Here is an 18,738-nt window from a genome sequence, read left to right on the forward strand (position 1 = left end):
CCTAGAATAAAATTATCCGCTGGTCCAAAAACATGTTTTTGGACCAGAATATTTATTCCCTAGTCCAAAACGTGCGGGTCACACAAGACAAGTTTTTCAAAAGTACCAAAAATACCCTTTCTGCAACTCCACGAACAAATCAAATTCAGTTTCTTTCTCTTTTTTTTTCATCTCAGATTGTTTCTCTTTGGTTTTTCTCTGCTCCTGCATTTTGGTTCATCACAGTATTTTATCTCGTAAATCACAGCTATTATCTCGTAAATCATCTGTGCTTCGAAATCAGATTCGAACAAGGTATTTATCTCGTAAATCATCTTCCTCTGCTGTTGTTCTTGGAATGTTGATGAATAATTAGGTTTATTCTGATCCGATTTCTATCAGAATAGTTGTCTATGATGTACATTGTTATCTTTCTTTTATGATTTCAGTTTTGTGATGATTTATATTGTTCAATTCAGTTTCCATTCGATTTACATTGTGATTTTTGTGTGTTTCAATTAAGTATCTTAAAATCGAATTAGGTTAATCTCAGATTCGAACAATGTATGTTACTATAATCACCTTTTCTCTGCTGCTGTTCTGTTTTAGTTTCTTTGTAATCTGATATAGGTTTGTTCTGTATTTTTTGATATATGTTTGTTTTGTTAGATAGATCGTGTAGTAATTTTGTATTCTCTTTTTGATATAGCTGCAGTTCTTCTATTTATAGAAGATGAAACTCAAAACATATTGATATGTTGTAAAATATATTCTACATGTTACATACAAATACATATCAATATGTATAACGTATAGGAATTCAGAGACTTAGTTATTCTACATGTTACATACCAATACGTACTACATATAGCCTGCGCTCTTAGTATGTATCGTGCAATACAGTAGATGCCAATACATATCAATATGTATAACTTATATCCATTCAGAGACTTAGTTAATTTTTGGATCATTTACAGGGTTAACATGTCTGACGTTGGTCCCAAACCAGACTTCTCCATCTATTCTCATGTATACTATAAGCAATATCATTTTGCATATGAGGTTACATCGTTTTCAACTTTAGAGGATTTGAAATTTTGCATCTGTAATATGTGGAGCTGGTTGACTCCATCGACTATTCTGGTTAACTATTTCCAGAATCAAGCGATAGTTCCTATTCTTGCCGATGTAACACTCCAGGGCATCTCTGCATTACATTCTTCAAAGCAATCAGCTTTCTTTGATTTGCACGTGGATGTAATTTCAAATGGCGCGTCTAGGCGTATGGAAGTTGACAGTAATGCAGACTTAGTTGTCAGTGCAAAGAATAGTTATTTGAAAGAAGGTAAAGAAGCCCCAAGAGTGTTTTTTTCAGATGGTTGGGATAAGATTTTTGATGATACAGATCAATTATTCTATGGTGGTGTTGATGCCGTACGTATAGCATGCCAAAAATACTGCATGAGAACTAGATATGAGGTAATTAAGAAGAAGAATGACCTTGAGAGATTCACCGCCGTATGTAGTGTGAAAGGTTGTTCATGGAAGCTTCACGCAACTGCCATTGGTAGTTCTATTGATGTTTTTAAGATAAAGGAATATATGGGAAGGCACACCTGTGGCGGTGGTTATATGTTGAATCCAAGAGTTACAAAAAAACTCATGAACAGTCTAATTCATGAGATGGTCAAGCACAACCCTCGCATAACACCAGCAGAGATCATAGATTATCTTAAAGTTAGTGGTGGCATTGAAATCCAGTATCACCACACATATCATGCAATTGAGTTGTCGCATAAACAGATTTTTGGTAATGATGTTAAGTCGTACACTGATCTTGCTTGGTGGGTGAATGCTGTTAGGGAAACAAACCCTGGGTCATTTATTGATTTCGATTTCAATGATGCTACAAAAAGATTCAATAGACTTTTTGTTTGCTTTGGAGCTTGTATAGAGGGATATAAACTATGTCGTCCCATGATTTTCTGTGACTGTACATTTCTCACTGGAACTTTTAAAGGAGGTCTCATGGCAGCAACATGTCTTAATGGTAATCAAGGTAACTGGTTCTTTTTTTTTTTTGATATGTAGTGTCTGGTAGTTAGATCACTCATATTGATCTTACTTCACTATCTGACAATGAGTATTGACCATACTACATACTACATATTGACCTTACTGAGTATGAGACAAACCATACTGCATGTGAAAATGTAGTGTCAATCAGTTGCTTAACATGTTATTATGTAGTGTCAGGTTTTCACATATCAACAAAGAGGTAAACCAACTGCATGTCAATATGTAGTGTCAATATTGTTGCTTAACATAACTAGTAATTCCTTTTTGCAGGATTTTATCCGCTTGCGTTTGCTTTAGTACCTGGTGAAGACAATATCAGCTGGGAATGGTTTTTCAAGAAACTGAAGGAGGCTTTGAATGATGATCGCCCAATCACTTTTATGACTGACCGAGGTGAAGGGTTGGTTAAATATATTTCCAAAGAGTTCCCTGATTCTCATCAAAGATATTGTTACTTCCATTTGGACAAAAACTTACCTATCGCAAAGTCTGACGAAAAGTATAAGGAAGTGACTGATGCTTTCCGAAAGGCGACATATGCTCTTTCTTCTGCAACATACGAGGAAGGTCTTCAAGAAATGGTTAATTTGGGAAGGCCTTGGGTTGCTGACTACTGCCGCAACATTCCAAAAGAAAAGTGGTCCAATGCTTTCTTCAAGGGTTGTAGTTATGGTTACACTTCATCTAGCGTTGCTGAATCGTTCAATAGCTGGATTAACAAAGAGAAGAAATTACCTGCGTGTGCGTTCGTTGACTCGATCAGGTTTGTATCAGTTTCCTTAGTCACAGTACAAGCTTATATTAGTTTTCTTTTTGTAACAGTATTAGCATATATGTTTTGTTAATCTACGTATATTTTTAGTATAACAGACTTTGCTATCCCCTTGTCGTGTAGGATACGTATGATGGAAATGATTTCAGAACGTCGTGAAGAGAGTCTCTTGATGGACCCAGAACTGCTAACCCCTACGTATCAAGCCTTGCTTGAACTACACATCCAAATTGGCCGTCCCTGGAAAGTTAGCCAGTCAGATGCTAATCGTTATGAAGTGCATTCTCCAAGGTTAGCGTTTACCCCTAATCTCTATCATCTGAATGTTATTTACTTTCTCTTTTTTTTTAAGTACCATGTTTCTGTGAGAACATATAAATATGTACTGTGTATATTAGGTGTACTGAAAAATAACACATGGATATGTACTGTGCAGATCTCATATGGTAGATCTAGAGAGAAAAACTTGTACTTGCCAACGATGGCGCGTTTATGGTTTTCCATGCTCGCACGCTACTGCAGCTATTACTAGATATGGAGGAAGGATTCTTTATTACGTTGAAGATTATTTCAAAGTTACCACTTTTCGTAAGCTATATTCAATAGCTATTAGACCCGTTCCTAACCACGACAGGTATGTGTCTTTAATCAGTACATTTTGTCAGCTATTACTAGATCTGGAGGAAACTGTCAACATAAACCTACTTACATATGGATGTTACATACTGATATGTAATGTTAGATACCACTACATTTTTTTATATTTGTTTTTTAGGAACAATATACCGTGTACATATTCATATGTAGTTGTGGTTCATTCCATTTATATGATACTGTTTTTTTCTCACAGGCCCGATGAGTATCACGTAGATGATATCGTTCTCCCAGCAGAAGTAATTAGGTCTCCACCAGGCAGGAAAAAGGGGAAACGTTTTAAGTCTGCATTTGAGACTAGTAGAAAATCTGTCAAGTGTTCAAACTGTAATTTGAAGACTCATCACAACAAGGCAACATGCAATCTTATCCGACAGTATGAACTTTCTGAAGAATGATTTTGTGTCAGGTATGTATTTCAGTCAGATACATATTAATGTCTTAATTAAGTAAGTTTGATACAATACAATGTACTTTTAAGCAAGTAGTGTTCTGATTTCTCTTTTCTTTTATCACAGGCTTGAACGTGCAGCAGAATGTTATATCGATGATGTTGCCAGATTCCTTTTCCACAATTCTTTCCTCTAGCCCTTGTTCTATTCTACCGTTTTTCTTTTTGATTTTGTCAGTACCAACTGAATTTGGTTAATAAGTATTTCATTTACAGTACATACATTACAAGTGTACTGAAAATACTGTTTTTGTTGTTTCTTAGAACATCTTTTGGTTTTTGAAACATTATAAGTCTATCAAAATGTAGTTATTGTAGTTATTTTCGAATAATGAAATATGTTTTTAAGTCTATCAAAATGTCATTATCTATCAGCAGTAGTGAAGTATTTACATACTGAAATTACATGTCAGTATTGTAGTGTTAGTATCTACCACTACATACTGATATGTAGTGGTTGTAGTGTAACCATACTAGATGTTTGTAACAAGAAAACAATTAAATATGTACTGGTTTGTGGTTTAACCATCTTCCACTAAGATTATTTAGAACATCTTTTGGTTTTCCAGCTGATTCACCATCTTCACGGGGGTCGAGGGGGCAGCGCCCCCTCGTATCAACAACACAAAATCATGTTTAAGTAACACAATTGAAATATCACTACATTAAAGTTAAACCCAAATTCAAATTAAAAATCACTACATATTAGATATATGTTTTTGAACATTCTTGAACTCATGAAATGAAATGAAACCAAGAATAAAAAGAAAAGAAAATAGTTAAATAGTGATATGTACTGTCAGATTACTTTTAGCAAGTAAGACTATTTTTTGTCATCTGCCAACTGATTTCCGGTGGAGATGCTTTCAGCAATTTGCATGCTAACGGGACCCTTTTGTTACGAATCTTCGCTTGCACTTCTTCATCATCTCCCAAAGGCACTCCCACATATTTTCTTTTTGACATCATCTTCATAAAATGCATCACAAACAGTAGACAGTCTGGCGATCCCCCTTGTTGAGGTGCTTCACATTCATTCACTATTACATTCTTCATTGTTACTTTGTCCTTCTCCATCAAGTACACGTTGATAGGTACGTACATGTAATCTGCCATTTTGCAGGCGTGTGGATAACAAATACCTCCCCATTCAGCCTTAGAAGAATTGTAGTGGTTGAACACCATTTTTTCGCAGTCATACTCAAGTAGCGTCCAATGAAGATTGTGGTGGCACATTGGTACAAGAATCTTCTTGATACTTTCATCCATCGCCAATATTGGTTTGTAAACAGAATCATGTGCTGCTCCTTTGAGGTTATCCGGGAACTCGACATTGTACTGAAAACATGGATGTACTTGAAATAGTTTATATCTAATTTTGTTTTATGCAATATTGATATGTAGTATACCTACCCCTACATACTTTTTTAATTTTTGAATATGTGTGTAGTAAATATGCAGTGTAAGATAACAACTTACCCAAGCGGATGGATCCAGATGCAACACAGGCAAGTATTTCCTGTATACTTCGTGCATCGGTTGCTCATTCTGAAATTTGGTGTTAAGCTTGTATTGTGCGTAGTTGAGAAGATCTTGTTCTAATAAATCGTTCTGCACCAAGTCATCAACTGTAGTTCCACTTACACAAAGACCACCTTCTCCCACTCTCCAAGCAATTGAGCTAGAAAATAAACGACGTAAAGGTTAGTATTCTTTGTGTAACAGTACATACTGATATGTCTTTCTCAGTATTTTTTATACAAATATGTATGTATATCAAAAGTACATACACAAACTAATAGTACATATCAATATAAAAGTGTCAATTGAGAACTCACCTAAGATTTTTTGCATTATTGATGTATGTGGAAAGAGTACTCTTTTGTTCATCGTTCATGTCATTATAGAATGGTGATTTAGTCAGTTTCCGGAAATACTTGCGCAATTTAAGCTTTCTCTTTTTGTTTAGTGGTAGTGCTTCTGCAGCTGCAGCTTTCGGTCCTTTATATGATGGTGAGAACTTACTTCCACTCTCATATATATCATCTACCTTCTTTGCAGGATGGGAACGAGTAACAGGTCTGGTGGGTGTTGTTACCTGCTGCTTTTCGGGCTTTGTAGCACGCTTTTTGTTCACTTTTACCATTTTTTGTTTCTGGCTTCTTGTGCTAAACTGTTCCTGCATTTTTAATCAACATAAAAAAAATGTAAATATCTATATTGCATAAAACATAGTTACATCACCTAATCATTTTTGAAAGCATGTAGTGGTATATGATTGTATGGTATAGTGATTTCTAGTGCTACCATACTGATATACATATCAGTATGTAGTGATTTGTAGTGTAATATTAACTACACAAAATGAGATTTTTAGTACATATCATTCACCTGTGATGGAACCTCCAAAACATCTTGCGAGGGGACATCCAGAACATCTTGTGATGAAACATCCAGAACATCTTGTGATGAAACATCCAAAGGATCTTGTGATGCAACCTCCAAATGACTTTTTGAACTGGTTGTAGGTATGTATTCTTGTTGCTTACCTGTAACTTCACCTGCATCTTTCGGTTCAATGGGTTCTTGTTGCTCAGTTGTTTCTTGTGGAATTTGTAAAGGCCGCAAATCTCTTCCAAACAGATTATCAAATTGTTCTCGTAAGTTAATACCAAAAAGACCTTCGTTGTTATCTGGAAGGAGGTCTGCAAACTCTTCGACATAAACACCAATGCCAGAGTTTGCCATTTCTATAAAGTCTGGCATAGACAGCTTTTCAATATGTTCCAAACTCGACATCATAGTAAACAAAGGTACATCCAGCAAATGAAACTCTTCCGCCGCCAATCCGGCGTTATACTCTGGAAATTTCTGCGAATTAACTACAATTGAAGACTTCGTTTCTAGCATAGTTGTAAGCAACTCCTTTGCTGCTTCCTGCCTAACTTCAAGTTGATCAACCTGCAAAAATCAATTGAAACTGTCAACAAAAACCTACTTAGCTTGAGTTTTTGCTATGTATACCACCACAAGAATGTACTGTTACATATAAATATGTTCCACTACAAGAATGTACTGTTACATATCAATATGTAATGGTAGATACCACTACATATTGATAAGTAACAGATAGATATTGATATGTAACAGATAGATAGTGGTATACAAGAATGTACTGTTACATATCAATATGTAATGGTAGATACCACTACATATTGATATATCACAGATAGATATTAATATGCTACTTACCTGTGTGTTTTCTTTTCCCTTTTTCTCTTGTATCTCTTTGACTTTTTCCTCCAAATTAGATTTAGCCCAATTTTTAACCTCAGAACGCGGAACTTCAACATCATGGAACTTCAATACTGAAGTTGTTGACAATTCAACCTCAGAGGTGGCATTAACATGAGTTTGATCTTTCGGTGTTGACAAACCAACTTCAGGAATGTTGACATTAGCATCTGTTTGATCTTCCGGAGAACCTTGCATTTCGTTCTCAACTATTTGGTCCACATTCAACTCTTCATTGAGGTTTCTTGGATTAGGTGTACATCCCAAGCTAACATAATCTTCCTGGCTGGCTTCTCTCTGCAAAGGGAAAGATTTCCGGTAAATATCATGCAACATGAACTCAAGCTTTGAAGCGTCAACCGGTTCGCCCTCTTGCTGCATTGTGTTGAATTCACTCCATTTGGAAGATATTGTATTCCTCAAATCATCGTATTTAATCTTCCAATCTTCTCCCCCCAATACTGAGTCCTCTTCTTCTTTCTCTTCTTCCTTCTCTTCTTCCTCTTCTTCTTTCTCTTCTTCCGATTCGTAATTCTCATCTAAACAAAAAGCATCATCATTTGCTTCCTGTTGAATCCTTCTTGAAATACGATTAAGGATTTGTCTTTCTTCGTGTGTTATCTCATCTTTGAAATCAACATGGAACTGGTACAAATCAAATAAATGTAAAGAAGCAACTACATATTAGATATTACCAAAAAAAAACATGTCGTAGTTCTTTCTCTATTAGATACACAGGGAGAACTACATATTGATATGCTAATAACTACATATCAATATGTATCACCACAAATTGATATGCTAATAACTAATAATCTATGTATCTCTCAGAGATTACATTCTTATCTGAGTAAAAAAAATCATGGGTTTTCTTATAAGCATGATTTAGGTAGAGCGAACTTGATGTAGTTTTGGTTTTCTTTTTTCTAGGAGCCATTTCTATGTAGTATGATGAAGATGAATAGTAAATGTAAAATGAAAACAGATAATATGATCAAAACAGAGCAAATTTAATTGTTTGTATTTAGAAGATTACCTGGATGGCTAGATTAAGATCAGTCGTATGAGGAAACACATATGGAGAAGAGAAGAAAAGGAACTAGGGTTTGTGAGAAGAAAGTAGAAGACCTAATTGATCATGATTCATGAAATTGAAATGAAGAAAAGAAATGGGAAATTGAAGTTTCTACACTGTACCTAAGCAGCATTGATATGCTAATAACTACTACATATTGATATGATAATTATTACATATCAATATGTCGAACTACGTGTACTTATCAATATATATTTTTATTATGAAAAAATATGTAAGGCAAGTTTACCTGATACTCAGAAAGATCAATATCCTTTAGGAACTCAGCACATATCTTTGTATGATTCCACCTAGACACTCTTGGCACATACATTCCTGCAGGTTCTGTCACTATATCCTCGGGCGCCACCAAATGGGTATGCTCCGCAAACCATGGCTGCAAAATATTGATATGCAGTATTAGATATACTATCAAAATGTAGAAAACACATAAAACAAAAACATTTTGAAGTAGAATAAACAAATAAATAGATTCTTACCAACAAATAAATACCACAACCATTTGTGCGTTCTACGGATTCCACGTTTTCATTCAGCTCTTTCTCTAAATGAGAATGGATGAGTTCAGGCCATGAAATATTCTTAGCCTTCTCAAGATCAAGAACGAAACCAATATATTTTTCAGTCAAAGCGTTTGCATCACTTGTAGCGAAAAATAATGAAGTGCACATATACAAGCAGATAAGCCTAACAAGATCTTCGACATCTTCCTCGTCTTCCTCGTCTTCTTCAGAATCTTCATTTGATTGATCACCCACGCTTTGCAGAGACTCTTCATCAGACTTCTTCTTTTTCAGATTAATTGGTGTTCGTTTAAGGATATTCAAGATTGCCTTCACAATCATTGGCCTAGTCACTTTATCACCAACTTTCATATCAGTAGGAAAAGTCCTTTTGAAAAATTCTGTTTCACGCCATCCACTTTTTTTATTGACTTGTGTAAGCCTATAATCAAGATATTCCTTATTTGGAATTCTCGGCATCCCATAAATAAGAGCCATTTCTTCTGGTGTGGATACTAGCTCATTCGGTTGGCCATGCCTTTTAAAGACAAATCTAAGCTTGTTTGGATCTTGACTCCTAACGTAACAGCGTAACATTTTCGTCATTGCATCTTCAATCTTCAACCAATGTTCCAACTCAAATCTTGTGTACCAGAACATTAGGAACAGGTTACCGAATGATGCTTCAGAAATCATCTTCAGCTGCAACTCACTCAACTCAAGGTTTTCAGTGGACTTTGCAATAGCCTTCTTAGTGGTCCTAATAGTCTTCGCAAGCCCCCACAAGCCCCTGAAACCGCCACGGTATAAACTTTGTGGTTTTCCAGCTCCTTTCTTACGCTTATTAGCACCTACACAATAACAAGAACCAAAAACTAATACAATACATATCAATATGGTATATCAAATATGTAGTTACATCATCAATATGTAGTTGTAATATCTACCAAGTCTTCAGAAAACACTTAATACCAAAAACAAGCACAACAATGCATCATTACATACTCATAAACATATGTTATTAAGAATTATCTTCAGTTTTAACATTACAAACCTTCTTTCAGGAGCGCTTTTGCTTTCCCCCTTTTTTCTTTTCCCTTTCCTTTTGGAGAAGGAGTAGCAGCTCTCAGGACAACTGCTTTGTCCCCATTTGCTGTTGGTGAAGGAGTAGCAGCCGTTGTCGCTGTTTTTCCTTTTGCTTTAGTAGTTGCCGCTGCTGTTTTTCTTTTGCTTTTTGCTTCAGGAGCAGCAGCTGCTTTCTTTCCTTTGGTTTTTGCTGTTTTTGTAAACCAAAAGTTTTGTACACATTACATATTACAGGCAGATAATAATATGTAGCACACATATCAATTTGAGATGCTATCATTACATATCAATAACTACAAATTGAAGACAACATATTGATATGTAGTACAGATATAAAACATATGAATCACACACTGCATGTCAATATGTTGTGTCAAATTACATACACAACAGATGAAAAACATGTAAAACATATGACTCACAGAGATGTTGTGTTTCTATTGAACAAAAAACATATGAATCACACATTGCATGTCAATATGTTGTCTCAAGTTACATATAAAACATATGAAAACATGTATACCAGACACTACATACAAATATTTAGTGATTCCATTGAAAACATGTAAAACAAACACTATATACAGAGATGTAGTGATTCTATTGAGCATATGTAGTATATTAGTTGAACATTACTACATATCTACAGTTTTTCATCAGCATTAAATATTTATATATATTGCATGTCAATATGAAATTCAACAACAGTTTTCTAAGTATTGCATGTCAATATGAAGTACAAAATTAGGCTTTACTTTCTTCTGATTTTTGCTTACCTTCTACCTGAGGAACATTTGTTCGTGACGGAGTACCAACTTTACTCATACTCCTTGTTGTCGGAGATTTAGCCGCAGGGGAGGATTGTGTTGGTGAATCATCAACATTTTTTCTTCTTCTTTTTACCTGGGTTTCTTCTACAATTTCTTCTGTAATTGTCCGCTTGATAGTTCTAACCATTTTTTCTCTTTAATTGAATGAATAAAAATTAGGTTAGGAACTGATGATTATGTAATTGATTAGGTCAGGAACTGATGATTTATGTAATTGATTAGGTCAGGAACTGATGATTTTTCTGTAATTAATGATTTCCGAAATCGTTTTTCAGATGAAGGAGTTGCAGTCGGTTTTTTCTTCAAGGCAGAAGAAGAAGAAGTAGGAGGAGACAGTTTTAACCCACGCATGAATGTTGAGGGTAGGCTAGTAATTTTCTAGGATTTTAAACCTTTTTGGACTAGCGGATATTTGTTCTATCCCGCTGGACTAGACACTACTCCCGGGTCGGATCTTTGGACCAAACAGGAAATTTCTCTTCATTCGTCATAGAGGGATTTCCTGTTTAGTCCACTAAACCCGACCCGGGTTAGTGGCTAGTCCAGCGGGATTAAACATTTATCCTTTAGTCCAAAAAGGTTTAAACATATGTAAAGTTACCAGGCTATCCTCACTCACGCTTTAACCGTTTCCTCCCACTATTTCCTTCTTTATTCTTCTCTACAACTTCTTCGTTCTTTCTTCTCGATCAACAGTAATGAAAACTGCAAAAATAAACTAAAATATGATTAGGTTTAGAGCAAAAATAATCAAAATGAAAAATCAAATTTTCAAACCAACCAAACAAACTGAAATGTTAAAAAGGAAATCATCAAACAAACTCATCAAACTGTACATATTGAAAAAAGATTGAAGAAAACCCTATTTTACTAAAACCATGGAGAAATTTACATTTGGTGAATCCTGGTAAAAACAAGATCGAAGAATACAAAGAATACACAAATACCACAGTAGAAGAAGAGAGTACAAAGAAAAATAAAGAGTAGAAGATCCAATTGTACATATTGATCAACAATACATATTGATATGTACCGAAGGAAAATATGTATTGAAGGAAAAAGTATGATTCAACAGTACATATTGATCTAATAGTACATGTTGATATGTACTCATGGAAACCATGTACTGAGGGTAAAAGAGCACAAAAGAAAAAAAGAGTAGATGATCCAACACTACATATTGATATGTACTAAAGAAAAATACGTACCCAAAGAAAAAGAGTGGATGATCCAACAATACATATCCAATAATACATATTGATATGTACTGAACAAAAACGTGTATCAATGGAAAAGTATATGATTCAATAGTACATATTGATACAACAATACATATTAATATTTACTCAAGGAAAATATGTACAGAAGAAAAAAAAAAGTACAAAAGAAAAAAGAGTAGATGACCAACAATACATGTTGATATGTACTGAAAGAAAATATGTATAAAAGGAAAATGTTGATGATTCAATATGTTCTGAATGAAAATTGTACAAAAAAAGAAAAACAATTGGGTTATTGTAGGATCGTACAAAATCTCCCAATATTTTTTATACGAAGCTAAAACCCAAAACAATTTGATCAAAGATAAAATTAACAAAAAATTGAAATCAAAACTAACCGGAGACGAAAGGAGTATTAATCTTCACTTTAATAAACTAAATCATATCGTTTTGAATGGACTACCTTCGTTTTCAATGTTGAATAACAGATCCAGACGAGGAAATAGATTAAAAAGTTAAGAATCCCAATATTGATTAAATCCATATCTCTTTATTTTTTTTCTTCCCTGATCTATTAATGGAATGATATCTTGTTCTTCTTTGTTGTTCTTCTTCTTCAATTGAATTATATCTTCTTCTTCTTTGTTCTTCTTCTTCTTCATGAATCTGCTCTCGGTCTTCTTCTTCTTAATCGATTCAGATCTGAAAAATAAAAATAATATGCTTGACGTGTTTTTATGTTAGGTATTGATTGGACGGAGGGACAATGACGACATTTATGAAATACACATAAAACACCTTGCACGTATGCTGGACGAGAAAATAAAAAATCGGGTCCAAAAGCATTTTTTTTGGACCAGCGAGTAATTGTTTTCTGATGATGGACTACACAGTAACCGGTTCTTCCTATAGTGGATTAACTAGTCATTCCTAGTTCGTCATATGTAATTTAAGCACACAGATCTACTGGTGAATGTATGCGGAATTTATTTTTTCCGATTTATACTTCTAAAACGGATTAACGTATTCCATGTCGTCCCGAATTTCTGTTGAATCACAAACCATTAACTAAATAGTTGGCCGAATTACATGTAACCAAATAATACTCGTATGTTTGTGTTGATGGTGGTTTTTAGCTTAGGGCGAAAATTGTAAAAGTCTGTCTACCTGATCCAGCATCAGAAGTAGTAGACCTCGATATATCTATATTCCGCAGGGAATTTGGAGAATATATCAGAATCTGATGAGCGCCTATGTCTCTTTTCATATTACATTGAAACTCAAGCTCCTATATGAATTGTTCACTAGTATAGATCCTAATGAGTATTTAAGCTCCTAGCTGCATTACTTACTAATGCCAGAGCCCGTTTAGTATTTTCCTATGCTATGTTCCCTAGCTGAACTTTCAATGTTGGCATGACATGGCGATTAATGTTCACTCGCAGCAGAGTAGCACGAATCTCCCGAAGTATCAATATTGAAATCTGCATGAAAACACTCACGTAGGCTACACCATTCTCTGATTAATAGATTAGCGTGTTCACGCACCTTTTAATCAAAAGTTAGCGCGATCCAACGCGTTTGAATTCCTTAAGGAAAACCTAGACTGTTCATGTCAGTCTTAAAAGCAATCACGGCCATATGATTTGAAGAGTCGATTCAACAAGCTTAGCATCTTCCTGGCGGAACTAGGCAATCTCCATAGTGTCCACCGACGACCCTACTATTACCACAGCCGACCGGGATACTTTTAGTTCACACGCAGCATCCCTGGTCGTTAGCCAGAAGTTAGGGTGATCGCGCTGTTGAAAGATAGCTCAAACGAACTAAGACCGACAAAAACGGTCTCAAAAATATTACGAACGTCCAACTTAGCTATCCTAGTTGGACGGCTTAGATCTTCCCTCGAATGATCAAGAGGGTACTAGCGTGATCAGCGGCGACCCAACTACATTCTTGGTCAATCGATTTGCTCGCGGTAAACCACAAACGCGTTGAATCACGCACCCAAAGAAGGATGATCGCGCGACTTTTAAAACCCTAAATTGAATAAGCGGCGTTATACAACTTCCAAAAATTAAACGTGTCCGATCATCTTCGCCGGCCTAGTCGGACGACCTAGATCCAGTTTCAGGCGGCCAACGAGGTGCTAGCGCGTTCACTGGTGACCAGCTCCATACCTGGTTGATCGAACTACACATAGAAATTCAAGAGCGCGTCAAACTGCTTGCCCAGAGCGCGCGATCGCGCGCTCTTTAAACGCTAAAATTGAATCAACGACAGTATGCAGCTTCCGCAAATCATCTCCGCCGTCCAACTTCGCCAGACGAGTCGACCGGCCTAGATTTGATTTCAGGTGACCAACAAGATGTTGTCGTGATCACCATCCACTCCTCTTTCATGAGGAACGATCGGCCAAGTAACAGCCCATAAGGATCCGAAAAGATCGCCCAAAGGTAACTAGTTGCGCTGCTTGCATGTAATTCAACAGTTGTCATTAACTGCCGCAAATCGTCTCATCCACTCAACTTGGCTAGCCGATTTAAACGGTCCAAATCTAACCTGGATCGACCGATAGGATTTTAGAATGGCTACCAGTCGCCACTCTCCTATAGGGACTGATCGGCCACTCACTGAGATGCGTGCGTAGCACCTACCAACTCCCTGAAAGAGGGCGGTCATGCTCCTTTCAAGACATTGAGCTCTGCGGATGACTTAGACGAGCTTAGAAATAATGATGCTTTATATGCATCGATTGTAAACGATGTTTTATAAATATTGTTTCTACAAATAATTTTGACCTAAAAGCACCATGTGCTGCTTTCAACGGCAAGTCGCACGACTTGACCTATTTACTCGAGACATCAAACATGTCGCAAATTGGGGGATGCTCACTGGGGTATTGGTCTGGCGTTTTACATCGTGCGGCGTGCAACACGCCCATTACGAGAAAGTGTCAGGAAAGACTGACGGTTAACAATAATGAGAGTAGTGGGTGAAAGTGTGACCAGTCTTCCATCATAACGGAAACACGATGATCACGACCTTCCGCACAACCCCACTTATCCACTACTTAGTTCCCTCCACTTCCTATGAGATCAGGGTGCTCTCAATGACTTGTATAAATAGGTTTTCAACATATTTCAAAAGGAACACAAGTGTTGTCAACACAAGCATCCAGAAACCATATTCTGATACAAGTCATAAAACAGTTGCACTTTCATAATTCAACATTCTGATATCAAACACCTTCTTCGCTTTCCTCCATAAGATCAAACCTTCTCCTTCACTTTGTGACCGAATTGAATCTGGAATGACCATTTCTTAGTTTAGTCTAGAGTCTTAAATATTGATCTCTAGAATCTAAAAGTACTCCCGTGCATTGTATTTGTTTAGGGTTTGAATTCGTTTCTCATCAACACACCAAAATTTACCAAAAACAGCAGAATCAGTTTTTACCCCAAAACAACTGGCGACCACAGTGGGAGATTAATCTCTTGGTTGCAAGATCAATTTTAAATTTCATTTCAATTTTCTTAAATTCAAGATGGTGGATCTTAGGTCTGGATCAACAACTAATCCCGATGTCACTGGCACTGACAACACCCCTGGCGTCGATGTTCCTGTCAGTGACACCAATGTGCAGCCTACCAGCACGATCACCGCATCTCTTGGCACTACTTCCTCTACCACCAGCACCAGCGGCGCAAGAAACATTCGCTTAGGCGTGACACCTCCAATCACCAGAGCCAGAGTCGCTGCCGCCACCCCCAATATTTTTTCGAGCGTAACGCCCCCGGTCAAGATACTGCCACTTCCCCATCAGGAAGAGAGACTGGAGGATCCAGAGGAGGCCAACCCCCTATTACCATTGTTGATTTGATGGAAAGACAAGAAGTTCTCTCTAAAGCTAAGACAAACATGGCTACAACTCAGGAGGAGGTACTTACTTTCCTCAAAACACTAATGGAGCGGTTACCACATGAGTCACGCCAACACCAGATGGAGCCGATAAGGAACAGTTTCAATACTCCTGGCGCAAGCACTTCGAGAGCGCGCGCCTTTGTAGATGAGGAGGTTCACGCTGCTCCTGAACACCCTTCAGAAAGGAATCAACAATCCAATTTCATCACACGCGAGGACCTGGAACGAGTTCTCCAGAATCGAGGCAAAGAAAATCCGGCGGGTGTGCACCAGCATCAGCCTCCTGATGTGCAAAGAGTTCTTATTGTTAGAGCATTGATCGGTTGAACCCACCAAGCGTTGGTATGTCAAGTTTGGTTGTCATATTTTAGTGAATCAAAACTCATTTTAAGAGTTGCTTGAATATGTACTAGAGTCAACTTCGAATAGGTTATCTTGAAAGTATTAGGATATGAGACATTACAAGTATTGCGAAGACTTGAAGAAGTAAAGAAGTAAGAAGCTACAAAGACAACATCATCCTTCCACTCGAGGTTAGTGATATTTGACTTGAAATGTTTCAATCCCTAACGTATTTTTCAAGTCGTGCATATTGGAAACAAAACTGCGAAGCATGAACACTCTAGATAGACATAGTATTAAGGAATACAATACGAGGTTTATTGCGTAACCATTAAACTTTGTAGATAAGACATCGACATAATCGTTTAAATGCTATTGTGATTATGTATGGGTATGAGGTGAGGATTTTGTAGACACAGAATACCGCACATTAATAATGCATGAGACGTACTGATTGTCAAGACCAAGCGAAGACAGTCGTGTACAGCTTATTCAGAATGACGCATCGGATGACATCAGTTTAATCACGAGAAAAGTGTGAAGAGCCATGTGATGTTATAGAGCACGTGAGAAAAGAGTCAATGTATGCATGCATTAATGACACACGGTAGATCCGAAAATAAGGGATTTATTAGCTTTCATCCACTATGTAAACCCATATATAAGGGACCCAGCGACCTTGTATTGAGAGAGATCTTTTTGAGAGTTTAGACAAGGAATTTAGGAGAGAGAAAGATTATTTGTTCTCCAAGTTAGAGTTTTCTTGTTATTTTGTATCCAAACTAAAGATCTAATGAATGTTCTTATGAATTTTATGATGATTACTTGAGTTGTTCTATAGATTTCGTTAAGGATGTGGTTGTAGGATTTCCTGCAACTACATTTTGGCGCTAGAAAACAGCTCGGAATGATATACCCTGTTGGTGAAGTTTCTTGAAAACAAGTTAGGAGATCTTCATAATCTGGGAAAAGTTTGAAAGATTTAGTGAAAAATCTTTGTTGTTTCAGAAAAACAATCATCGTTAGTAAATTATTACAGACAGAAAAGATGGTGAGACAAGCAATTGCAGCAGAACAAGCGGTAGCAATTAGAAGGAGTAAAAGAATCGCTAGTAGAGAAGAATGACAGCGAAGGACTGTAAAAGAAGAACTTATATAAGAAAATTAAGAAAACATGACGATTGATGAACTTCGACAGAGACTGGTTGCAGAAAGAAGGAGAGAAGATGAATAACGTGCGAATCTAACACGCCAAAATAATGAGTTAAGAGAAGAGAATCTAAGATTGCAAGAGCAAAGATCAAGAAGCGCCACGCGCTCCAGGTCAAGGTTTAGTAGAAGAGATATTAGACAAGAACCACCTTTGGACAACATTGTCGAGAACTTTCAGATAAATGAAGATTTACAGGATCCACGCGGTGAATATCGCATACAACAACAATCGATTGATATTCGGTACGTACAGCATGGCGAAGATTATCGCATACAAGAAGGTAACAGAGATAATAGGCATGAACAGCAAGGCGAGCGATATCGCGTTCGTCATGATCAAGATGATGGGAATGAACCAGAACAAAGAAGGGTGATATTACAAGAAAGAGAAATCCTACGGAATCATAACGAGCGCGAAAACGAAGCTGAGAGATACAATGAGGCATAGACCAACTTGGGGTGCGAAAGGGAAAGACCGAGAAGAGTAGAAGAAGATGAAGAACGAGAACTACAAGAGGCTGTGCGTCAGAACAATCATGACAATCGAGTGAGAAGACGCGAACGTTATCGCGCACTCCATAACCAGAATACGGAAGTTGATAGAGAACATGAAGAATTATAACACAAGTCAGAGAAATGATAAGAATTCCACAGGATCACACGGAGGAAGATGAAAGGTATAATGACGCACAAGTGTACGAAAGGGATGAAAGAGATGAGCGTGGGAGAAGAAGATATGAAGAGCGAAGAACAAGAACTACAAGAGGCGATACGACAGAATATGCGTGAAAATAGAGAAAGGCAAGCAAGGTTGAAAAGGCCAATGCATCAATACCCAGTGATAAGTGAGCAAATCTTAAGAGATTTAGCAGAAGTAAGAGAAATGATGACCACCAGAAGAGAGGGAGGAAGGCGACAATTGGATGAAGCCATTGAAGAAGCAGGAAAAACTCCATTTGGGAGATAAATGTAGATGACGGGAATACCTCCTAAATGAAATTTACCTGTGTTCACTAATATTTTTGATGGGACAATCTGTGCGGTACATCACATAAAAGCTTATGTGAGATCTCTATTACAGTGGGAAGATCATGATGCGATTCTATGCAAGTATTTTCCATCTAGATTATCAGGAGAAGCTCTGAAGTGGTTCGAGGGCTTACCCCCAGGAACGATAAGGTCATTTAACCATCTACAGTCAATATTTCTAGGAGCGTATATCAGTAATAATGTATTACGCCCAGGCATAGAGGAGGTGTTTGGTCTGCGAAGAAGGACAAATGAGAGCTTGCGAAG

Source organism: Papaver somniferum, chromosome 2, assembly GCF_003573695.1.
Source record: "Papaver somniferum cultivar HN1 chromosome 2, ASM357369v1, whole genome shotgun sequence".
NCBI classification, from domain to species: domain Eukaryota; kingdom Viridiplantae; phylum Streptophyta; class Magnoliopsida; order Ranunculales; family Papaveraceae; genus Papaver; species Papaver somniferum.